Genomic DNA, 26,528 nt, shown 5'->3' on the forward strand with positions numbered 1-26,528 from the left:
GAGCAACAAAGACCATGTTAGCAGGGGGTTGGGTGCATGAACTGGTCGTTTCCGTGCGTAACCGATAATTAACTTTGTTTTTAAATCCATGTCCTTTCCAAAAAACTTCATTGCATGCTCACTATTGTAACTATGACAACAAAGGTCGTGGAATCCGAAAGACGGTACTTATTTGAACCCAAACCATGATCTTTTCCTAGACCTAACCAAGTTACCATGATGATGAAGGGCTGTAGGTCTTATCCAAGATATGAACAATCAACCTATATGGTCATTTATGTTGGAGGACATAAAAAAAAACAAAGCATGAAAATCACAAATTTTCTTGAAAGGACTTTACAATCTGTACAGTATATGACACAATCACAATCAAAACTTGATTCTTAGAAGGAAAACTTCAGCAAAAACACTAACGTGACAATCGAAGTAGTTCTCAGATAAACCACAACAGGGTGTTCTCTCCGTTTACAAAAGAAACCCCTGCATTTTCGCGTTCTATTCCACTGTATTTGGCTTTTATGGATGGATACCAATTAAGAACAATCAATATCCATCTTGAAATCCATACAGTACATTCATTGTTTTTTGATGTATTTAAATATGTGATCTAATTTTACCCACTTAGTTACAGTCTAGATAAAAACTTAGGGGCAATCTAAATGAAACTTTATTTTTGGTTTCAGTCTAGGCACGGCTGTCTTATACGCTATTTTACCTATGTCGCACTCGTGCTTTATTTATCGGGTGCAGCGGTTAGCACTGTTGCCGCACAGGAACAAGGTTAAGCAGTATATATCTAATGAATGAACTTCAGCTATCTTGTTAGCCGTCTCTCAAAAGACTGTTCAGTGAGATGTGCATGCAGGCACAGGCAGAAAACAGGGTATATCAATGTCAGCAGTTGTTGTTTTTGTGCCTGAAACTACACAGATTGGAAGTGGAATGTGGAATGTTGCTCAGATGGTTTTACACCAAAAAAAATCCAGTGAATGATACGATATTCTCACATCCTCGCAGTGTGTTCATGGCTTTTTATGGGATAATGCTAATGTTTGTCAGACTGTGTTTAGATCTATAACGTGCCACATCATTATGCTTAAAATACACTTAATAAACAGGCATGCAAAGTCTATTTAGCAATCCTGAGTGAGTGATCAATAAAACTGATTGAATTCTGTATTGATGCAGTTTACAATGTTTACAGTCGAGTCGTTTCTAAAATGACTTTTTGCATTCCATACATGCTAGTGCCAGAAAATCCAATATGCAGGATGAATTGGTCTGTGCTCTTAACTCGTACAGCAGGCAAAACGCAGAATGAGGTTAGTTTTTTTCTTGCCAACCTTAATTGTGCTTTTAATCTCTGCTGTCAGTTGTTTTGACAGACACAGGTTCGTCCAGACACCTAAACTACTGCCGCAAGCATGTCCTCAATTGTTTTCAAAAGTGAAACATGATGGAAGAGAGTGATTGATGAGTCCTATAGGTTACCAAGCCAGAAAGTAGCAACTACACACATAGAGTGTTTTTTAGGTGTGCTTGGTAACTGCAAATAATCAATCAACCATACATATACATATCTGTGGCATCCTATTTTCTTAACATTCAGAAAGTCATAAGCAGGTTTGATCAAATATCTAGTTGTTGTGTTTCGAGTAGTATTTTGTCCGCACAGTTTTTTCAACAGGTTTTAAAACGCCCATTCGGCTGCAAAGACTTACATTTTGGACAAATCAAAGTCTTAATGAACTTGCACATGTGACTAATTTCAATTCACGAGTAAATTTAAATAGCTGGACACAATATGATGTTACAAATTAATTGTAAGCTCACATCATTTATGACATAGTTTGAATATATAGTCCATTATACCACCGTACAGGTGAACTAACAAAAGATAACCTGGTTACCTACTTACCTACCTTCCTACCTACCCGCTAGTTATGTCTAAGCTAAGAATCCAAAAATAAAGTAAATATGTATGTGTAGGCTATGTTATGTTTGGTATAACGACCCTGGTGATCTGAAGCCTTACGAATGAAGGTGAAATGAAAGGACTTCACCGAGACTTCAAAAAACACCATCATACTACCAACAGCATATGTATCTTTTTTTAGTGGCATTGCTTGACCCCTCTAGAGTCTGAGGAAACACTTTTTCTTTCCCATGCGATGTAATAAATTCCCTCATTGTATTCCCTCAACTATTTCATCCTGTATGTTGTTATCTAACCACAAAAGCCTATAGACCACAATAAATGTTTCCATGGAACCAGAAATATACCGTTAACTTGGCTTGAACATATTAAACTATTCAACAGCCATAAAATAATAGGTGGTTTTTGTTGTGCAGGGATATAGCGCATTGACGTGCGTGATAAAATAGATGTGTAATTCTAGTGAGAGGTGCTATTAGCCTACATGATTTAAATGTAGATGAAGAAAAAGCAGAGGCAGGGCTTTTATTATAAAGGTGACCGGACTGATTTCTCCATGTCATGTGGCAATTTCGCCTTTCACAAGGGCCTCACGCAAGAAAACTGATTCCTTTCGAAGTCTTTCATACGACTGATGACAGAGACTTCACCCTCACCCTTTTGAAAGCCATTTTCATATCGATGCATTTAATATTGTTTCAGTGACAGTGAGATTCACAGGTGACTCAGTATCTCCTTAACAAACTAACCGTACAAACAGATGTAGGAGAAATGAAGGATAAGAATACGGAAATCTTCTTGCATGAGGCCTATCGTCTAATTGTGCAAATATGAAGGATCACTCATGGGTGGAAGACATAGAGCATGTTTGTGCTTTGAGAAGAAAGGTCAAGGGCTTTTCAGCAGTAATTTCAAGCCTTAAAATAAGAAAGAAAACCCTAAAAAAGAGAGATAAGGCAAATCTTACCTATAATGTGTCGGATTGTGCCATATGGTGCCTCAGAAATACGCCAAGACCACACATTCACACTCAAAGTGCGAGATGAGCCTATGGAGACAAAGTAAAATATAGAAACAGTCATTTTTCTATGCTCTTATTTTCTTTTCTTTGTGGAGCGTCATTATATCGCAAAATCATGTTGGATGTTTAGTGTAGGAAATTGAAAGTGAAGGTGAAATGAGGTCAGATATAATGAAAAGTGAGTCTATATAAGTTTATTAATGCAAAAAGGCCCTATTGAACAAATCACTGCACATATTTGACCACTGTGACAAACCTGACTAACATGTTAACCTGTGGATTGTGACAAGGTCTGAAACAAGGTCATCTGACTCACATCCTCAGTTTCTCGAACAAAAAGCTCCTTTAAAGAGCAGCGTAGGAGGGAGGGGATTAGATTGGTTTATGGAAAATAATTAAAACAGATCACGGCAGGATGTTTGTGCAAGGCCCCGGCTCCCAAGTGACATTATAATCTCGGCAATGACTGAACGCACATTTTTCATCTCTTTTCTCTCAGTTTTTGTGGCCGGTCATCACTACAAGCTGTTTGCCTTTCCAAACACACAGTCAGAAGGCTGCGTACCTTGTTTGCTCTGCCAGTATGTGTGGGAGTAAGAGAATGGGTGTGCATGTGTGGTTGTCTGAATAGGCAATAGGCAACTGAAAAGGATGCTTAATTTACAAGGTCATAGATGTAGTGAACACAGAGTTTCTTTTTTTTTCTTCTTTTTTTACACACAGCAAAGAAAAATGTCATCATCTGCTCACAAAAGTAAACACATGGTCCCTTGGAGTGATAAGAGGGCAAGGACGCATTCAGTGTTAATATTTCTTCGTCCGTTGATAGTAAACACCTTTATATTCCACTCAGTGCTCATCCTATGAGGTGCTTGTGTGCTGCTTCTCTCGTGCATTTGGCCTCCCACGCAAGAAAGACATGATCCAGCCCTTCTAGCCGGAGCAGCCTGACACACCACCTCTCGGTTTGGAATCACTGCAGTGTCTTCCTACCCGACCTCCCTCAGCAGTCCCTCATGACGCCATTGGGATGATTGGAAAACTCGCAGGCGCAGCCCCAACAGTGCTTTGATTTCTGGGGCAGATTATACCCGGTAAGGCTTTTCTCTCGACCAGGGGACCCTATTTAACAACAATGTGAGCTTCCGTGTTCAGCAAGTCTCCGGCAGGGCTCATCACGTCAATCAACCGTGGTCATGACAACACAGGATGCAGTGCACGCTCACCCAAGAGGATTCAATTCAAACGTGGAATATTTTAGCAGAAATTATCTTTGAACTCGGGATGGATGGTTGTATGATGCCGATCACCCAATATTGGCTCATTGAAGAAGCCAACATGAGATTTTAAAAAAGCCAGAGAATCACAATGACGGGTCCTGCTGTCATCAGCTGTCTACATTCAAATTCCATTTAAAGACACTGCTTCCAGCAATAACCTGCTGTGGTTCACATCTTAATTGACAAAATGACGGAGGGAATTGAGACTTTAAAAGATGCCAAGGGAGCACAGTTTCATTACAACAACATGATACGCCTTTTAAGAATATTCATACTTGAAATCTCGTTTGTCCTCTCTTTATGACATGCACAACACACCTGTTCATACCAGCCATTAAAGACCCCCTCATTATGTAATGGGGGACAAAATCCACAGTCTCAAACTTGTATTACAAAGTTTATCTGAAGTTAATTTCATGCTTCAAATGTCCGATTTAGAACAATTTAAATATTTTCAAATATGTAAAATTACCTGGACAGTGTTTCTGTGGCATGCTGAAGGCAGAGCGACACAGGAAAGAGGAGTTTTATATTAAAATGGCCGTCACTTTGCAAGATAACCACTTTATGTGACAAACTCAGACTGCTCAAAGCTCAAATTCTCTTCAATTAAACTTTTGAATTAATGTTGACACCAAATGCCCCCTCATTTTGCCCCCTCATTTACACACTGATAGGCCATTAGGAAAGGATCTTTCATGGCCAGTATGGAAAGGAAGAACAATGATAATCTGCAAAAGCTGTTTCAATATTCATATGGTAAATGAGTAATTTTAGGTTTGGAACAACTGTGAACCTCTCTTTTTCAGGGGACATCGTATTGTTGCAGATGAACTTGGATTCAGTAAACCCTCGGGCATATATGCCCACTGTGGAAACTGCTTCTGGCTGATTTGGTATTGTCAGAGTGTTGCTAAACATCTTAATGTCAGTTTCTGTAACATATGCAGGTAGAGCTATATGCTGCTTGTCAGAATTATAAGATACATTTGTTATACTGAGATAAATATGTGGCAGTGGCAATTTTCTTATTTTCTGTTCCTGTTTATGGATGAGAAGGTAGGGATCAAGTGCAAAGATAAACTTTATAACAATATTTTGAGGTTGTTTTTCAAAATGAAAGGAAGTCTTATCTATTTTTGTATAAACACAAACATGTACTCCATTTAATTAGGAGGATTGGGTTGAGGTAATTTACAAGATAAACTCTTGAATTGGCTGGCTAAATCTGACTCAGTTTTGCATCAAATTGAATTATTAAGTCCAATTATATTTTGCTATCCTCAAAAGTTCATTTAGGAAAGTGGATGAGCACTTAATGCTAGCTGATGAAGATTTTAATCAGATGTTCTGCTCGTGTCAAATTCCTGCTGATTGGCATTCACCTTAAGACTGAGGAAGCTTAGGGAGTCCTATAGGATGTTTTGGCATATTTGAAAATGCATCTCATTTTACAGTTGCCCTGAGGAAGAAACACAACTATGTAATTTAAAATATGGATACAGGAAACACAATACCTTCACAAATAAAAGACTAAGACTGACAATATTCTACTTTTTTTTCTTCAACAAATCCCATGAGAAGCAAAACAAACAATTAATTAATCCTGCTAAGAAGTATTGTCTGTCACTCTAGTTGTTGTTTTTTTCTTTTTTTAAAGCTAATCCCACACATGCACAAGACAACAAAAAGTATATTAATCCGTCCATGTTAATTTAATTTGATCCCCGAATGTTTTGTTTGTAGGGGGATTTTTTGTATAGGCAAATTTAAAGATGATATATTATTCAAAAATCACATTTTCAGTGTTTGTGTACATAAATGTGTGTATCTGTTCAGCCTTCCAGCCCACAAACTGTGAAAAAAGACCACCCTGTGTTTTTTTTTTGTGAGTTGGCTTAACCCTACAGCCTTGGTCTGAACCACTGAATCAGATTTCTCTCCCACTGTGATGTCATAGACAGACTCTTTTGGGGAAACCCCGCCTGCAATCTGAGAATCTTCACTTTTCTGGTGAAGGGGCCTAACATTTCCGACACATTTTGAAATCGGTTGACCAATCACAACAGACTGGGCCAGCTGGCCAATCAGAGCAGACTGGGGTTTATCGTGAGGGGGGGATAAAAGAAATCCAGGTATTTTAGACAGAGGCTTTGACCACAAGCCTGTCATTACACTTCACTTGACTGTCCTTGAGCAATACGACATCACCTTTTTTGATTATGGAGCTCTCACCTTTCCTCTCCTGCCTTGACTGCAGCATTGTAAGATACTCTCGCCTCAATTTCTTCCAGAAACAATCTGCAAAACCATGTTTTTTGACAATTAGTAATCGATGTTGCACGTGAGGCACTCTTTCGTAGTCTTGAACGTTCTGATGTCAGCAGGAAGTGATGAAAACAAGAGAACCAGACATGTTGCCACCAGACCAAGACAGGAGTTGCAAGTACATGTGCAGGATAGGTAAGATGAACAATCTCACATTGAATCTTGTCCTGTACGGTCGTCAGAGCTTTGGGACCCCTGGGGCACAGAGCTGTTTCAAAAGACCATCAGCAAAGCCAGACGTTTTCCAAGACACGCTTTTATTGGAGTTTTTGTTCACTATCTGTTTAGCTTTGTGCAGACACGCAATTGTGAGGACAGAATACCTGTTGATATTTTTTTTTAAATTTGTATTCTAAGTAAAGAGACAATGACAGTCTTACAGTATATAAACTCATATTTTCCTTTGTTGCTTTCTCATGATGTTTTCCAAGCTAAGACTCATTTATTTTTCATCCCCATGGTGCTGTCTTGTTCCGTATACTTATCCATGTGTAAAGATGAAACAAAATATTTGTGATCTGTTTTAAAGATTTACGACATCCAAAGGAAACAAAAAGGCATGGAAATGACTTTCAAAGGCAGGGTAGGGGAGACAGAAAGTGTTGCTATGCAGATAAACATGTTGTTGGAGTTTTCATAAGATGTGTTGAAAACACAGAGAATATAGAGTAATACTTGCCTCATCCTTTGAACACGAATCAAAATTTGCTTTTGGTGGGAGTTAAATTATTACTCAGACTACGAGCCTATTAAATGGAAATAATAGTTAAGTTAACAATAACTTCAATTTTTCTCCAAATGTAAATCAAAACAGTAATAAATGGATCTTTCCAGATGAAGGTCAGATAATGCCCTTTAGTGTCATACATCAGCTTATTGAGCATTCAAGATAAGCTTAAAAAATATTTCGACCAAGATATTGATACCATTAAACTAACTGTTTCAGATTCAATGGAGTGATGAGGGGCTTATTAATTGTTTTCTGCTTCTTGAAAACCATGGTTAAAACATTTCAGAAAAAAATTTAAAATATGACATCAAAACCACATCAGCCTTTATTACAGTTCCTATGCAAACCTGGAAAACTGTTTTTCCAGTCATTGAAAACATGGGACTGTGTCCTTTTTAGCTGAAAATGAACCACTAGGATAGCTGATAATGTCCTGGAAAGCTCTTGGAAAAAGATCTTTACAAAAGAGAGGGAACAGTGGTCTACAAAGAAACGAGTCAAAAATTGTAAAGTACAGTGACAATATAGTCTAATTTCAAAGATCACTTTCCACCTCTAGTGCATGAGTGAGTCACTGTGAATTTTATTTTTCTGTAAAATATGTATTGTGGGGCTGGAAACAACAGCCTCTGGCAGCTGGCAGGCATTTTGGCTCGAGCTTAGAACTTGTGCTCATGCTGTGGCCGTACTATTTCGGTGTGTTATTCTTTCCATATTTCCATTTCCTTCAACTTAATAGTCCATTTACACCAAAGAGGCTACAACACAAACTGTCATCCATAAAGCACACCACCATCAAGTCATTAGCAACTGGCTCATGCGCAGCCACATACAAATGCCTCTGCCACAGGCCTCCTCGGACATTGCATGCGTGTCAAAGTTGTTAGTGGGCATGAGGTAACGGACAGACTAGGGTCTCAGTGACAAGCCAAGTGCCCATCTGCAACAATGCCCCACATTGCGCCACCCATGGAGAAGTGTAATCACATTTTCTGCAAGGGTGGCTCTATAAAGCCCGTGAAAAAAGGGTTTATCGAATTCACGGACATTGTCATTACACAGTCAGTGTGGTTTTCCCTCCATATCTGTGGCCACTTATATCCTGCCAGTGCAGTTTAAAGAGCTTCAAGGCTAGGAAACACACACACACACACACACACACACACACACACTATAGATACCACACAAGACGAAATGACAAGGGTGGGGGTGCGTTTATTAAATTGCAGTCTTTTTGAATAATACGAGTATCCATAATGTATCCCATTTACTATGAAGAACTGATGCATAGTGATAGTTATACCTATTCCACATAATTCTTGAACATTTTATCAATTTTCCTTACACTTCATCCTGAGGGGGACTTGAATGTATGCACTGAATGTCTTTGCATTACATCCAGCAGTTGCGAGATTACACTTAAAAACACAAATACATTTATGTGTGCAAACCTGTTGGCACGATCACCAACGTAAATATGAGTTGGTGTCAAGATATCAAGCGGATTTGGGCCTGCTGGTGGCACTAGATAAAGTGGACTGACTGACTAACCTTGTTATCCATGGAGCCATGCCACTTGCATGGCTCCAGAAGAGGCAGAGGCTGAGATATCCAGGCTCTAGGCCCTATGAGTCAGACTGTATATAATGATGGGCGACGTGTCTCAATTTCCTCAAAGATGCCAAAATATCCTGGATACAGGTGCTGCCATCTGGGCTGGTGGCATCAGAGTCTGATTCTGCCAGAATCTGCACAGAAGGGATCAAGGAGTTTACCCCAAGAATGACCAGGACATTTGGAATCCCTCTTGGGAAAAATGACTCGTTAGTTCTGTCCATGTCCAGCCTGCTAACATGGAGGTGGGATTTATGACCTAAACTGGAGTCAGCTACAAGGGGGTGATCAATATTGTTTTGTCTTCACCTTTGGGGAGATGTCAGTCTATTGTCAAGCTCTGAAGACACTCGATCCTTCCCATATTGCAACTGCAGTAGTGTCTTTTGTTAAACTCGTCATTCTGGTAAATGCCCAGGTCCTTTAAACTCTAGACCTCCAGTTTGCAAAACAGGCTTTTCATGAAGAACTCAAATACATCATCTCCAAGTCCAAGTCAAGATAATCCCGATGACATTGTGGCAGAAATTTTGATTTCCTCAAGAAATAAACAAATAATAATTCAAATATAACGACTTTGTGTACAAGTCATTGAATCAAAGTCAAGAGTACAACAGAGTCTGTTCAGCTGGTTCAGAGCTCCTTCACCATGGAATGGTTCAGAGGTCTGACCCAAATCATAGAGAAAAGACATCTTAAATAGCAAGGCCAAGGTGGCCAGGTCAACAAGACTGGGCCTATCATCTTTTTGAATCCTTCTTCCTGGCCCAAATGCCTATTACCCCTAATAAACCAGCTGTTCATTAACCCCTTGTAAACCACACTTTCCTCATCTGCTTTTCCACTCCAGGCTCAGCTAATTATTACTTCTCGTAAACAGTCTTTCCCACATACCAGAAACACAATTTAAACAGAGTATATGTTAATACACGATTGTATGAGAAATTGACACCACAGACATCAATGGGGAGCTTGTGTTACGCTTTTGTAGCGCAGGACCCAAAATGCAGGTATGGGGGAAAAGTATTTAATTAAAAAACGCCAACAAATCCAAAACTTCAACACAGGAATGTGGACAAAAAGCACTGAGGTGAAATATGGCATGGCATGGCTACAGAGCTAAACAGAGATGAACAGCCGAACAAGAACAGTGGGAGGCACAGAGACTATATACACACAAGAGGGCACAGGTAATGACACACAGGTGAGACAACTTAGGAACAGGTGCAGACGATCGCAGGGAAACACAAGAAACGTAAAGTAACAGAAAACCAGACACAGGAAAACAGGAGGTGAATTACAAAATAAAACAGGAAATACAAAACTCAAGGGATCATAAAGAAGTAACTTTGCATAAACAAAGACACACAAGGAAGGGCAATCACAGAAATCATATGCAAAGTCCACAAAGAAACAACAGGGACCCAAGAAACAAATATCGTGGACCATGACATTTTGGGACACTTGCATTCGATACAGTACATAGAAGACTTTTTTTTTCCAATGATGACTGAAATGAGAGTACTGTGTAAATGTGTGTTATATCCATTGAGTGTCCTTATTGCATAATATACCAATGTATCAATCTACAAATTGAAAAGTGTCATTTATCTATCATTTTTCCTATTTTTGTTTTTAATTTTACTTCGAGTGACAACACTTTTAAGCTAGCTTTATTCAAGATCTGTGAATGGCAACAAGCATTTTTCTTGGGAGGACCATTTGAATTATTATTTTCTTATTTGTTTAAGGGCAGTGTTCAAGCTAAAACAGGGTGTGAAACTGCTCTTCAGCTGGTAATACTTGAGTCACTTCTTTACACCAAACTTGTCGCACAAATCTGAAGCTTCTCAGCGCATTCTTGGCCGACACATTAAAGCAAAATCCCTTCAATCAATGAGTTAAGAAACGCAACATATGTTGATTATTTTTCACACCGGGCAAGGGATCTCACAAGTGTTGGATATTAAGTCTACAGCCTCCATCACTCTTCAATTATAGCTCTAGAAGTGGGCTAAGAAGTTCATTGGCCTGCTTAGAACTACAAACAGTGTCATCTCTAACGTCCAAGCATGGAGGAGTGCAAGTGTGTTTACTCCAGTTTGGATGACACAGGCGGACTGGCCATCTGGTAGAGTATTTTTTCACTGAGAGGTTTGGTGGTTGTGCGGGCCTTGAGCGGAGCAAAGTTTAAATAATGTCCCGCTGTGTTCTGGCTCGTGCACAGTGCCTCCATAGTCCACTTTTTCTGTCCGCAGGTAATGTTTGGTACACAGTGTAGATACTGTAGACACTGAGTAGATGGTATATTCAATATGAATGAATGTAAAAATGAAATGTAGTGTAAAATTGAAAAAAAAGGTAGGGCTGGGAATTGGAAAGGGGGGGAAAATATCCCTGAGGCAGAAGTGGCCTAATGGCAAAAACTGCTTCACTCATTTGTCAGTACAGCAACTACTGTCAGTGCAACATTCCTCCTAACATCAATATACAGCTGAATGTTGTCGTGACGCCAAGTGCTCTGCTCTTCAAGTGCCTCTCGGATTTATCCCCTCCTCTTGAGCGGTAAGCCAGCAAAGATCCAGAGCTTTGGAATGTGAAATGAATGAACAGTCAACTTCATATGCAATTAAATCTATATTGGCAAGTGCCCTCTCAAATTAGGGATCGATGACCACAATCGCCTGAGGGGAAGCTGTAAAGCGTCCTACAGCTAAGCACTCTAGACAGGCAAACAAATTCCACCTCACTGTTGAATAGTCACCAGCGGCAACAGCATGTGGCTGGTGTTGCTTTCGCTTTGGAATGACACCGCCTTCAGACCACTAATATCACTGTTGTAGCCTTCTCATTCATGTCAATCAGACCACTGTTGTGTAAGCCAGTATTGTCGACCAGCAAAGCAGGGCCCCAGCCTTTTAATTATGTGCAGGCACACATATCTGGTACAGTACTTTGCAGCCTGTGGCATTGTTCTATTATGTACCTTACACAGATCAGGACAGAGTGGCAAATTGGTAACTTTTCCTTGAATGAGTACAAACTGCCGTATATTGTGTTCCTCTCTGATAAACCCTTTAAAAAATTGACTTCCCGCTTTTGCATTTCACCGTTTTCAACATGTCCACACCAATGCGGACATCTTGCGTCGTCGTTTTTCTTCAATATTTTGATGCGAACAGATGGCACCAGGTTCACAAAATAAACTCTACGTGTGCTTATGGGTGAAAAATCCACTGAAACAATGCGGAAACTAACTGTGTTTTCTGTTGTGTGACTAGGTGTGTCGTATCTGAAAGATAGAACAACTGGGTATGAGATGAAAGAATTAAAAAAATATATTTACTGGAAAAATGATATCCAAAACCTCATAATTTCTGGGGTGTGTGAATTGAGAGGGCCGAATAATCAGATTTCTCAAAAGAGATTAGGAAATATACTTGCCTGTGTATAGCAAAAAAAAGTGCCCATTTCACAACAAAATCTCGAGTCTTTCACCCTCCCTTATGTTGCCCGTGGCAGATTCTGTCGCTTAAATTACACCAGAGTGAGTCCCCATGTTTACCCTGGGGATATGTGAGACCATTGGATGAAATATTCGTGTCCCTGAAAGTCTTTGTCAGTTGTTTTTTGCTGAATCAGATGTAAAAAAAACAACCACGAGGGAACTGCATTCTGCATGGATTTGGAAAATATGACCATTTTTTTATTTATTTATTTTGATGTCATGTTGCATGTGCTAAGTAAAACTTGCATCTCCATGATTTGCGATGATATGATAAGATGTATATCGGTCTAAACAGCTAAATCCCTCCGGATGTTTCCTAATGAGGGTGTAAGGGTTAACCAATCTCTATATTGTATTAGTATTATGAGTATTATTCTGTGGACAACCGTGTCCTCGTCCTCTATTATGACTTAATCTGCTTTTATTTGTCATACTGCAACATATGGACCCAAATGCAGGTAAGGGAAAAAGGCGTATTTAATAAATAAAGAATAAAAAAAAATAGATTTACAGTCTCGAAAGGAAAAATAAACAAAATTCAACTCAGATAATGCAAATCTCAGGAACATGGACAGGGAACACCAGGTAACAGAGCAGAGTGCTGAGCAGAAAATATAACTTCACATACGAACCAACAAGAACACAGGGAAGCACAGACACACACACACACACACACACACACACAAAGGCAGAGATAATTGAAAACAGTTGAGACACATTAGGAACAGGTGCAGACGATCTTCAGAGGGAAACTTAAAGAAAATGTAAAGTGACCAAATACGACACAGGAGAGCAGGAAGCGAACACAAAATAAAACAGGAAATATCAAACTCAAGGCGAACAAAACAAGGGCTCACAAGAAAGTACATGCACATGAACAGAAAGGGCAACCAAGGAAATCTTAAACAACAAAGTCCACGAAGAAACAAAACAGCTCACAAGAGTCTTGTCAAAGGTTCAAGAGTTCTTGGTACTAGCGGACACGCGAGAATTGGCTATTATATATTTTTTTATTTTTTTATTAAGGGACATCTTGTTCTTTTAGCATAGCACAAAAAATCTATCACATTTACCTGGGAAAGCATTTTTTTCTGATTTGGTTATGTCACCTTCACCAATTTCACACACACACACACACACACACACACACACACACACACACACACACACACACATTCATACATGCTATTATGCTTTTTCTGTCACATTCATAAACTGCCAGAAGATTCGTCAGAGGCAATTTAGGGTTCAGTGTCTTGCCCAAGGACACTTCAGTATGCCGACTGGGGGAAGTGGGGATCCCGTAAACAGCACGTTTTGTGGACAACCTTCCTACATCCTGCCGGCCGCGCACAATTAAAAGTCCTATAGACCATGTTTGAAAACAAACTCTTGCTTCTATAATGTATAGCTTGGCATTTATCATTAATATTGTGAATATTGTTTTTTATTATTTTGGTAAAGGCTTTTTTTTTTATCTCCATCCCCACTTTCTTTTTCTTTGTCTTGTCTTTTTTGTGTGTTTTTTTTTTGGATGCAGGGTCACCAGCGCGTTGAGCCTCACCTGGGCTCGGCGTGCTCTGCTTTATAAAACCTCATCCGTCTGCGGTCTCGTCCTCTGAGGGGGAGTTTCCCAAGCTCCCTGAGAACCAGATGGCAGCTGTAGTTTTCCTTTTGTTGTCTTAATTATTCTCTTACATTGGTCATATTCTATTACTGTTAATGCATGAATTTGATTTAGTTGCCAGCTCTGGTTTTCTCCCTCTCTCGTCATAGTCCACAGAGCCGGGCTGTGACATTTTGCTGACCTTTGCTCACTTCATTCCAAATGTGTTTTGCAGTGGGTACATGCAGGGAAATAAATCATGCTTAAAAATATGCAGCACAAAAATTAAATCATGTGATTTGTGAATTGAGCGTTTCATTGAGAGAGGGAGCGAGCACATCTGTCATTTATTGTTATCAACTCCAAAGTCCTACTTGTATGCACATGACTGAATATAAATTCCTGACTGTCACTGGGTGAGTGCACAAGTGTTTCATGTGAAGCACATGGGGTTTACTTATAAAATATGTTATATATAAATAACATTGCCTCGCAGTGCTTTTCATCCAGGTGAGCCTTATATCAGCCCAGTACTGCTGAATATTACTGTTGAAATATATTTCAACGGCTGTGACACTGAAACCCACATAGTAAATCTGAATTGGTTAGCATGTCACTTCACGCACCTAAGCATGGATATGGCGTGTCTGTGGTGCATAGGATAGAGTTATATTTTTAATCATCCAGTCATAAAACAAATCCCCTCACAAACATCATTCAAATAATGACCTGAGATTTTAGAGTGATGGAGCTTCAGTAGTAACCCAAAATATAAGGTATTTATTGATATGTTGTCTTCACTGTGAAAACACTCACAGGGCATAATAACAATATGAGATATGAAATAAATATAAATATGAACAATAGCTCAAGTTAATAGGGCAGTGATAATGGAAACCTTGCGAACAATTCATGGCACAAGTGTGTATTTGTCTGTAAATGTTATTCTTATTCTTGTCACATTGAAGATTGTGGACAGTAGGAGAGAAGGCGTGGTTAAACATGTCAGAGGCTGGTAATGCTACATTTTGCACTGCAGACATGATGGCTCTGATGTCAGCTGGTAATGACGGGCCCCAGTGTAATTTTTCATTTATTGATTTGTGTCCCACATACCTGACAAGATATATTGACATCATCACGGAAACACAGGTATTACGGGCACATTGGCTTTTTAAGTCAGGTTCTCAGACAGAAGGGATTTAAAATGCCTTCGGTGAAATGCTATGTACATTGCAAGATGTATTGTGTTCATGTTTACATTTACTGTGTCACAATTCAATGAAATACAAATACTTTGTTGTTAATATATATTTCATTTTGAATCTGTTTTTAATAAATGGACAAGTTGCATGTTCTTTTGGCTTGACTTTTTCCATGTCACATCCAAATAAAATGACAACACAGAAAACAAGAGGATGTGTATTGAAATTTCAGTGTCCTCCAGCCAATGTCACATGCATCGCAAGTGATGGGCCTGGGTGCGCTCGCCGCTGCCAAGTCTTATCAAAATACATTTTGTTACGAAAGAATATGTACGAAAAGAACTAAAATACAAATTTGATTAATTTACTTGTGCCATGCGTTTAATTTGCCTCCTGCTTTAAACTGAACCATTAAAATGGGCTGTAAACCTCCGGAATGTAATTGGTTGCTAAGGTTCCCACAGGCAGACACTCAGTGCTCTGCCTGTGGGATTATTTGTGAGCTGACCATGGCACTGAGGCAACAATGGCTGTAATGAAAGCACAAGGGATATGGGACATTTGTGATTTTCTGTCCAATTTGTGCCATTTTATGACTTCTTTGTATAATCTGAAAAGCACATGACCAACCAAAATATTATTTCTGCCTTTGCCGCTGCACAATGTTCCTGGCACAGTTAAAAACATCATCAACTGTCCAATTACAGCCTGGGAGCGGTCACATCAAAATCAACATGATGAAATCTACTCACATGGTGTGGCCAAATCTAAATAAGGAGTGATTTTCACAAAGTGTTTCACATCAAAACAGATTTCTGAGTTGACTTGGGGCCATTACTATCAACTCTACACTTTACTTACTGTACATCTGTAATACAAGTCACAACATACAGTTTTAGTGTATGTGCAACAATAGCACCCACCCACGGCCCTGCCCCCTGGGTATGACTGCAGCAGGTATGGACAACAATGTTAAAACTATTTGGAGTAAATGGGGTGACTATATCTGTGCAGCATGATACATGCTAATCAAATAAAACAAAACAAAAATTACTATTCATCCTCACCTTTCTTTCAAATGACAATGGAATCAAATAAATACATTCTACATAAGCACTTGCTTGAGGCATATTGTATAATAATTAACAGGTTGAGAGGCAGACTCCAGTTTGTCATTGTCTGAATGAAAACATGTTAACTCACAATAATAACTTGACAGACTGAGATGGTACATTTAAAAGACTGAGTGATGTTTACTGTAGCTGCTATCACTCAGGCCACCCCTGGTTATTCAGTAACACCCCCACCTCTTGAATTAAAAAAGAACTCCTTACTACAAGTGATTTATAAATAGAGCGCCCCATCACTCTGGGCATATTTCTGATAGAAAGCTAGAGCTGCTCAACTTTGTGATTCAGTCTCACAGCAGATGATTTGTATCCTCCAAACCCACTTTGCGCTGCCTGTCAGTGGAGCTTTAGCACAGTTTCTCAGAGCAAGTTATACGAGTGGATGGGCGTGCTGCATCTCTGGGATTTTCCAATGCAGATTTGCCCCCGACGATGCAGCTACCCATTGGTCTCACTTGTTTTGAAGATGAATCAGAAAGGAGTTTAATAAGGAAATCCAAAGAGCTTGCGGTCTGGACGGATAACTTCAAAGCGAGGTTAATATAGATCCCCTGAGCATTTGCCGCTCCGTCACAACCTTTACACAAGCTGAAGAGCGGATGGAGTTATACTCACTTTTTCAGGCTATAAAAAGCATATTTGTTTTTCTGATCTCAGGGCGAGGTTCGGTGTAGGAACACTGCAATAATAAGACAAATCATGAAGAGTAACAGCAATAAATGTAGTGATGAATGCTGCCCTGGGACTTAACCTGGAGTATCAAACCCCACATGCACAGATGATAACTAAACCATCTCTGCTATTCGTATTGATCCTTAAAGCTAACAAAGAGATATTAACCTGAGTCCAATAGAAAAACAATTATCCCCCATTGTAGAGGAATTTACTGTAAAAAAAGAAAGAAAAGGTAACGCTAACGGAGGAAAGTCGCTCACAAGCAGCGTGAGGGCAATCCATCCAGTCTTCCCTGCAAGACGGAGGGAGAGCAGTTGACTTTCCTTGTTATCTGGTCCTGCAGCTGACAGAGACATCAAAATCCTGACAAAGACATTATATTGCACATGGCACATTCATGACATCTGCACATGCAGCCAAAGATGAAAGCCATGAGTCTAATACAAGACATGTGGGAATAACTGTACAGTAACGAGAGCCTTGGGGGCCTGGCTTAATGAGGAGGATTAGTGAACCGTGATCGGCCTCTTGTGCGCAGCTGTAAGACGGCTGGTGAGCCTGGAAACGACGAGGGCTGGATGGATGAGGGAGCAGCAGCTTGTCAGCTAGAGGACGGGCTCACCTCGGCTCCCAGGAAACTCCTAAATGAGACGGAGGGGCTGCAGACCAATAGATGAGGCCAGATTGTAAAAGCTGACAAGTGCAATCAATAGATTGCACGCTGATATTAACTTGCTATCATCTTTCTGATATCCCGCTGAGATGGGACGGAGAAGGAGGCAATTCCCAGCTTCCGGGGAAATGTGATATGTCTTGCTCAAGATTAGTTTTTCAGCACAAACAGGATGTGACCTTACAGCGCTTCATGAATCTCTATCTAGTTAATTGCGTTAATTTGCCAATAATATACTATCATGAGCCATTTTACTACTTCACTGTTCTCATCATTGTAGATAGCACAGATGGTTACAGATATTTTTTGGGAGATTAATTTCTTTATTATAGACCAATAATGTCGGCATATTTGTCTTGTTTATTAGCTTTTTTCTTTATTGCTTTGATTGCGGTAGCTCCATTACTCTCGTGTGGGGAATTCTCCGACATGCAGGGGTTACACTGATCTTTCAGATCTCCATCTCTGAATGACGCTGGCCAAGCTCCTGACATGAAGGGGTGTGTTCCTGCTAATATATCCTACAAATGGCAGGGTCACACCAGACAGTGGGGCAGCGAAGGTCATGCAAGCAATTCTATCAGTGCAGTCAGTGGTGGAAACCAGGTGAGTCATGAACTGCTTCGCGGTGTGAACCTTTTTTTGTCAACTTTACTGTTTTATTTTGAAATGAGTGCTGCCATTTGTTTGCGTTGTACGTGGACTCTGGATTCCCTCTTACTCCCTTTGTGTTTGTTGGACTGCTCTCCCTGGTTTGTCTGCCTCGACCCAAAGTAAGACTTTTCCCTTTTTTCTTATTTAATTCAAGCACAGAGCAGTTAATATCTGCCTCAATATCTGCTTTTGGATCTTTTTTCCAGTGTCTGTATTGCACTGGTTACATGGTGATTTAATGCTACTGGTGTGCTACCAGCTAACCTGAAGTATGCTATTTCTTGTCCAAATCATAGGCAACATCCACACCAATGTTTTATCTTTAAAACTAAATGTAGCAGCATTTATGCCTGCCATGTATGAAGGTAAATATGTTGCAAAAATGCAAGCACTTGTAGACTGGATTTGTGAACTTGTCGAAAAAATTTGAACCTGTCTGTTGAAACTTTCTCTCATAGAAAATATTCACACCTGTGTTCTGAATTTGATGTGACAAAAAAAATATTAAGTGATGCGTATAGTGATATTTACATGATCAAAACATTACCTCGATGATGACATAATGTATCAATATGTGACCGACACTGACACATTGTTAGGGCGTGGCTCACGGTGATAAGCTGAGACTTTCAGTTTTAGGACTTTTTGCTGTGGAGAGATCGAATCCAGCTCCATGCGATCTTACAAGAATTATATTTTCTTAAAATTATTTTTTCCTATGTGGCTGTGAATGAAACAATATTCGCCGTGGTAGATATGATATGCGACATGTAAATTGAATTGCCAATAATATGTTTGTGAATGAGTGACCGATTTCTACAAGTTCTCACATTGTATTCTACAAGTTCAAAAATCCAGCGCTTGCATTTCGCAACATATTTACCTTCATACCCATCTACACTACTTTAGTTTGGAAATGCTGCAGGCCCCGTTTTAGTATAAAAATTCCGGGGGGGAATGTAGTATAGACGGGCATGAACAGAGACGTTTGGAAACGATGACACAGTCGCCCATATTTGCTTCCTAGTTCTTTTCATACACACAAACATTGTATACACCTACTCTCAGTCACAGTTCTGCCTTGTCGATGGTCCCAGAAAAGAAATTCCTCGTCTTACTTTTCTCCAATGCTGTTTCTCATTATTAGTAATTAAGCAACCAAGTTCACAATCTGCTTCCTTTTTAGGAAGGTTAGGGTTTGTTGTTGTTGCAGACTAAAGTGAACATCAAGTGACTTTTTATGATCTATCAAAATTAAGAATATTGATTTTAAAAACAAATCATCACTACAGCTTTATGAGTACCTCTCTTATTTCGCATTACCATTAAAAATGGAAAGAACGAACCAGACTGGTGGAACTTTGGAACTCTTCTCTGTTTCGAGAAGTATTTAATTTCAGACCGCTCAGGAGGTCACACACCTTTGAGATAAAACTTTGAACAGAAGACCACTGACAGTGACAATGACGCCACTTAAAGTGATTCTATCAGTGTTTAGCTCCAAGAAGTGCGCCGAGCAGCTGGAGGACTGAGAGATAGCAAACAAGGATCTACACACCCAGGTCAATTTTAACTGAACTCCTTATCTGATTTTTTGTGTGTGCCTCTGAACAGGTTAATCTGCCATGCCCCCACAGAGATATGGAGACAATAAATGGCCTATATGTATGAGGGGTAATCTTTCTTTTTCTCTTGTGGTATAATTTTTAATACCCCCAAAAAGCATCATAAATACCAAGTAGAATATATTAGGAACACCTGCATATAATGCAGTCCCAACAGCTATATTTGATTGCATTAGACCTGTAGTACAACTAAATAAATTGGGCACTGAGTGCAAGCACTGTCGTCTCAATTTCTTTGCCTGTCATTTTAGTTGTACCAAATGAAATAAAAACACATCCACTTTGGAAAGTTGTGACCCTTCCGAAAGACGGATCAAACCTGTCTATACCATTTCCTCAGAGGCCAGTATTCCTCCACTTTTAGCCCCAAGTATGGATTAAGCTACAAAAACACTTCAAAAAAACATCTTTGTGATGTCACTTGACTCATTTTGTTAAACTTAACAAAGCTTCTAGCGAACATTATATGAAATCTTTCATTAAGATTTTTATATCTATATAATATTAAATTAGGGTATACAGTAGATAGATCTATCATTATGGATATATTCCTCCAAAACCAAGAATAAAACTGAATAGATTTGGCTTTCCTTGGCAGACAGATATATTGTATGTAGATCAACTTTCTGTTTTTCTATCTTACAGCTTATTCTGTTCTTTTGTCTTTATTATGTTGTTGTAATTAAGAAATATCAGTCTGGGTTAACAATGCACCGTGGGTGGGTGTGTGTGTGACTTGGACTTTCTATAATTAGACTCCTGGAAAAAGACTATGAACTTTACAAATGACATTTCACTTTTCAGTGGAAAAGCAAGACAAGACGAGCAGATTCTGAATTGTGGCAGCAGTGTTCAGTCTCATGGTGGCAATGACAATGAAGATGTCGATGAGGGAGAAAGTCCCTGCAGTTTCCCTGCTCTAGATTTTATCAAAAGCTCATCTTAGTCCAGCTGGAGTTGTCTTTTGCACAGAATGTGCGTCTTGACACTCTTTGGGAAGCATTTTTCGGTTTAAGAAAAGCGTTCAATCAATCCCAGAGAGAAAAGTCCGCACATGCACTCCCAAAGCGGTCCATGACACTTTTGATAAAATCAACCACAGCAGATTGCATTCTATCGTTCTCTATCCCATCCCAATCATTGTAGTCCACTTTGCCTCCGGTATGGCACCTTCTTGCCATCACTTACCTGAAACTCCTTATCTGTTTTCTTCCCCCGAAAGCAAAATTGAAACAAGCATGGATTAACTCAATGTCACGGCAGCTTTGTCCCTGGGATAATGGGGGACAATGAGCTCAGCAGTGACGGCAGTAAATGATGCCAATTTTCTCACGGAGAGACTGATAGAATGAGAGAGGCAGGGAAGAGTTTGGGGATATAGCTTAAGACTCCAACCTAATCCAACTTTGTAAATCAGAACGCCCAAGGTTTTGCTGAGTGTATCATCCGATCATTGTGGTTCAAGCTGCACAAATGCTGACAGACGATATGTGACAGGATGGTTTTATGAAGACTGGTGAAGAACGTCAAGTTTCTGAGAAAAGAGAATTTGACATGTTTGTCTTGGGGAGGATAAAAAGTTTTTGTTTTTCTCTTATTAGGGAGTATGAGGACATTCTTGTTATATTCATCCTTAGTTAACCATAGACTCCCATGCGGTGACTGTAGGGTTATCTGAAGTATGACCAATGATCTCTTTCTGGGTGAGTCATGTTTGTTTTCCTGCTAAATGTCAGAGCTTCTAACTGAGAACACTTATTTGTGCTCATTTTGGTCTGACTTGACTTCACAGCAACCCAGTCCTGAGCTCACAACCAGCCATACACAGGCTGTGTTTTTATATGTTTATATTCCATATATCACTACCCTGTGGTAACAAAATACATAATTTGCCATGTATAAGATTAAAGTATAAACAAGCAGCATAAAAAGCTAATGACACTGGTAGTTGGCCAGCATGTTCATATGCGCACAAGTAAGGAATCAGGTTGTGTATGAAATTGGTAAATAATGCAGGTGAATATCAGGGTGGCAAGCTTGTTTCATAAAAGTCCTTGTATGTAAGTAGCAGGTTTTTTGGTTATCAGTTTTTCTCCTACCTACCCCTGAATACATTTTTGGAACTATGGCTGTCTTATTACTTCCACCAAGAAGGTTATGTTTTTATGTGTAATTTCTTTGAATGTTTGTCCGCTGGATTAGGCAAAAACCACTGAATGGATTTCCAGAAAACGTGGTAGAACGATGGGGCATGGGCACAAAGAGAACCCAATCTTGGCACGTTTCCCGACAAAGGGGTGCAGCCAGTATTTTTTGTTTCACTTTATTTAATATTGCAAGATAGGGTGTTTTTATTTATTTACTTTTTGACATTTTCATCTTTTTTCCAGAGAATGTTGCAGGGATCTCTAATGAAAAAAATCTGGCATATTTAGGGGACTGATATCTATGACTGTGGTGCGGACCCTAACATATATCTGGCTCTAGTGGACGTGGTTTCAGTATTAAGATGCACCACATCCCTTCTGTATTCCTATTAAGCTTCTAAGTCGGAGACAATGCAGTGAGAGGCAAGCTCTAACATGTTTGGACTTTTTTACAGCTCCAATGAATCTGAATTTTACTATAAAGTTTTAAGTTAAAGGGTCAACTATTAAAACAAACTGTATTCTTGCGGAAAAAATCACTATATGAAAAAAAAATCATTGCATGCATATTTTTATTTAAATTTCCCAGGACATTCTCCATGTCCCAGCTTTATTTTCCATTTCTGGGGTCACTCAGGTACATGTATACACATACATGTACTTTTTAAATTGCATCTGTCTCCTGATAACAGAAACAAGGGTTGTCATATACATGTTTAAGAAATCAGATTACTGCACAAAGCTGACTTGACCAAGCTGCTTAAACATGCAGTAACTGATATAGTTTAGTGAAGGATGTAGTTTGTGGTGCTGTTCGAACTGCAATGCCTTATACAGAGAGGTCTGAATGAATGAAGTATGAATGAAAAAATAAAGTTGCAGGATGAACAAAACCCTGACTCTTATTGTACAGCTCTGTTAAGCAGTAGATCACTCTATGCAAATGTTTTCAGTGTCACATTGTCAGTGATACACTGTCATTATAAAACCATCCATTACAGACACTTTAATTGCATTTAAATAGAGAGGGAACATGACTCATAAAACAATATGCTGCATTTGATATTGGGATCTTTTTACGAGCATGTACATGGGTGGCTGTCATTGTGTTTTTGCCATCTTCCTCATCCAGACAAATGTGTAGTGCCTTGGTACTCACAGTAATCAGTCGTTTGGTCAGGTCAGGTATCCAAACACATTCTGCCGCGAGGCGAGAAGACGTGGTCTGATTGATTCAACAGCTGTTCTCAGTAGTTGTCACATTTGTCTCTGTTGGGTTTATCAGGTCGCCTGAAGGAGAGGTGGGTCAGAGCAGGAGCAGTTAGTGAAAGGAGTATTATGAACAAAAATGGTGTTTCTACCATTAAACATTTTGAATGTCGATGTTTTCTGCAAAATAAACTGCCATTGAAATACCAAGGTAATACATGCAGAACGAGGTGACTTTTTAAAAAAGCTGCCCTTTGTAAATTTGGTCTGACATGAGCTGTATCTGGTACCACAAGCACATGGTCGGCCATGACAACAGTGGAACTAAAACATCATACTACATTTTTAAAACATCCTACTACATTTTCACCATGCAGGGAGGAACAGAGAGAGTGTCTTGGCTTTCCGTTTGGTAATTACATCCCTGCGAGTCTTTGATTTCAGTATGTAGAATTAAAGTCTGCTCGCAGGGAACTATGAAGGTAAGGACACCAGGGCCAGGCATCTGCGGATTCAAATCCATGCTGTTTTCAGAATAGGTTTCAAGGAGTTCTGCAAGTGAAAAAAAAAATCTGTTTTCATGTTACTTTAATGGAAGTAGGGAATAGTTGGTGTCTGACAATACAGCAGTAATACATCTCATTAAAATTCTGCAACCATGTCAGAGCATATGTCCACCCAGAACCCACTGCTGCTCCTCATCCTAAAGGGAGAAAATAAAAGCACCCCGAGAGGGAGAAAGGTAGACACAACAAGGTTTTATGTTTATTTTGTAATTAGAAAAGGAAAAATGGTGTGTTCTATCGCCAGACTGTCAGCCAAAGTGAATAAACGGAAGCAATTTTGAAGTCTCAATGCAATTAGTGCTCTCTTTTCAGAGAAATGTAGCCTCTGCAGGTCTGCAGTTGCCAGACGTCTGACTTTGCCTGATCAGATGGTCAAGTTAGGACACATAAAGATCAAAAATCCTGCAGGGTGAAAGAGAAGGAGACACAGTCTTATGGCAATGGACAAGATACAACAATAAAATGGTGTCATTGTGACACTGGATAATTGTGTCCCTGAAAATGACCATCATTTGCACTTGCCCATACCTCCAGAGACATGCAACTTGCAAGTCTGTTCAACCACAATATGAAAAAGGGAGCCTATTCTTACTATTTCCTCGTGGTCCTCAGCCATGCAGATACTATAGTTTTAATCCAGGTATTCACATTTCTTCAGAAATCACACCCATGAAGGTGAATGCAATTTCCGTCGGGTTTAGACTGAATCAAAAACCACACCGTTCAGTGCCGGTCTCAGCTGGATGGATGTTGGTCTCCACTGATTTCTATTCAGGAACAAAATGTCACCTGGTGCGTATATGCCCCCTCGACAGCTGGACAGTGTGGGAGTTGATCAAATATCACAACGTCCGCCAAGGCTAATGCCCTATCCTGAATGGATCTGCCTGTTAATCTACATCCACTTCAACTTTTGATGGGTTCTTCTTTAGATTATGCCCCACCCCACTACTAAATTTCATGGAAATCAGTTAATGGGCAAGTAGTTTTTGAGTAATCCGACGGACTGACTGCAAAAATAAATAAATTAACATTACAGATGAATAAACATACACAAATCCCAGTAGGACTGTACTGTATCTGGCAATGTGTAAATGAAAAAAAAGAAAAGTAAAAAGATTGAACTTTTACCACAGCACCTCTTCTACGGCTGCTGTTTATTATAATAAAGCAATTCAGTTTCCAACCTGCTTCATCATATGTTACCTGCAATCCAATTCAGCGGGGGTCCCCTCTTTGCCCAGACTAATTACAACAGGTTCACAGTGGAGTCATGGTTCATCCAGACAGACTGGGGCCTTTTTTACTAAGAAGACATACTGCTGTTTGGTTTTTCACTGTACAGCAAAAACGAAAAATCTCATGATTCGGGGCTGGAGAAAGAAATCGCAGGTATTTCAAAACCCGAGCAAATGAATGCAAACCCATACCTACATGATCACAAAGCATTAACCTGGTAAAGAGCCTGAACTGTTGCTTGGTTTTTCTCCCCCATGTATTAAGTCTAACACCACTGTTCATTTTCCCTTTATTTAAATTATTTTCCTCTCAGATAATCAGAAATGACAGATTTTTCACATTAGGCGAGTCATTGCAACATCAGCAAAAGTCACACGGCAGCGGAAGTTGCATTTTCAAACCGGTTCGTCCAATCTGGAGTCATACACTCGTGTGTACTCGGCTGTCTAGAAAGGTCTGTTCAACCTCCTCATGAAAAAGAAATATAACAGAGAAAACATTTCCCCTCCTCCCAGTAGTATGATGCCCACACAATTCTGTTCTGTTCATAATACATTGTATGACTACATGTGTTTTTGCACGTGGCCATGACAAAACTTGCGTCACCTGGTAGAAAGGCCATCACTGACCACAACATCGTACTGTGGGAAGTAAAAGACGTTTTTACAACATTTTTTATTAAATTATTTTTGTTTCTTAGTTTATTTTTTTTGCAAATGTTAAACTGACCCATTACAATGCACGGCTACCTCCGTACATTACTTGGAATTGGAGTATATAGATTGGAATTTGAACGGGTTTAAAAAGACGTTGTTTTATGCTGTCATGCCATGTGATTTCTGCCTCTGTCACAGCTGAAAAGCTGCAGAACAGCCTCCCCAAATCCCATTCACAAGCTCTTTCTGCAATGCGGGGTGTCACTAAGCCACAGAGATTTCCTGACTTCCTTGGTTGTAGCGGTTGGCTGTTGCCAAGTACACCTCTGCCTCGATTCTGACAACACAATATGCTTAATGGGATGCCAGAGCCTGCGAGCGGTGTTCTCCATCCCTCCCTATAACCACCCACAGCAACCCGGGTGCCCACACTGCCGCGTGATGGGCTTAACATTGTTCCAGTGCAAACAGGCACGACGCTGTAAAAGTTCTACCAGGATTCAGAGGGCTGCAATTTCATGCCATATGATTGAGACATTGCTGTTGGCACACATGTCGCGTAGGTCATCAGCGGCTGTCACTCTAGATTATGGTTGATGTAACCATAATGGAAAAGGGTTTTTCTAAGTATGTGTGGACACAGTGTTCCTGATTCATTTTCCAGCTCAGTAGTTTTTAATGCAGATGTACAACCTGACGTTTCGCATGGAGGTAAGAGGCCCTGAA

The 26,528-nt window shown here is 39.7% G+C and overlaps 1 protein-coding gene across 1 annotated transcript in view; it reads right to left on the reverse strand.

Annotated features, from left to right (window-relative positions):
• LOC118286680 (leucine-rich repeat and fibronectin type-III domain-containing protein 2) overlaps positions 1–26,528 on the reverse strand; it is a 136,411-nt gene that overhangs the window by 43,296 nt on the left and 66,587 nt on the right. The window contains exons 3-4 of the mRNA XM_035611314.2: positions 23,292–23,422; positions 2,904–2,984 (exon numbers count right to left, since the gene is read on the reverse strand). The gene's annotated coding sequence lies outside the window, so the exon portion shown is untranslated. The remainder of the gene's footprint in view (positions 1–2,903; positions 2,985–23,291; positions 23,423–26,528) is intronic.

Source organism: Scophthalmus maximus, chromosome 15, assembly GCF_022379125.1.
Source record: "Scophthalmus maximus strain ysfricsl-2021 chromosome 15, ASM2237912v1, whole genome shotgun sequence".
In the NCBI taxonomy this organism is placed as follows: domain Eukaryota; kingdom Metazoa; phylum Chordata; class Actinopteri; order Pleuronectiformes; family Scophthalmidae; genus Scophthalmus; species Scophthalmus maximus.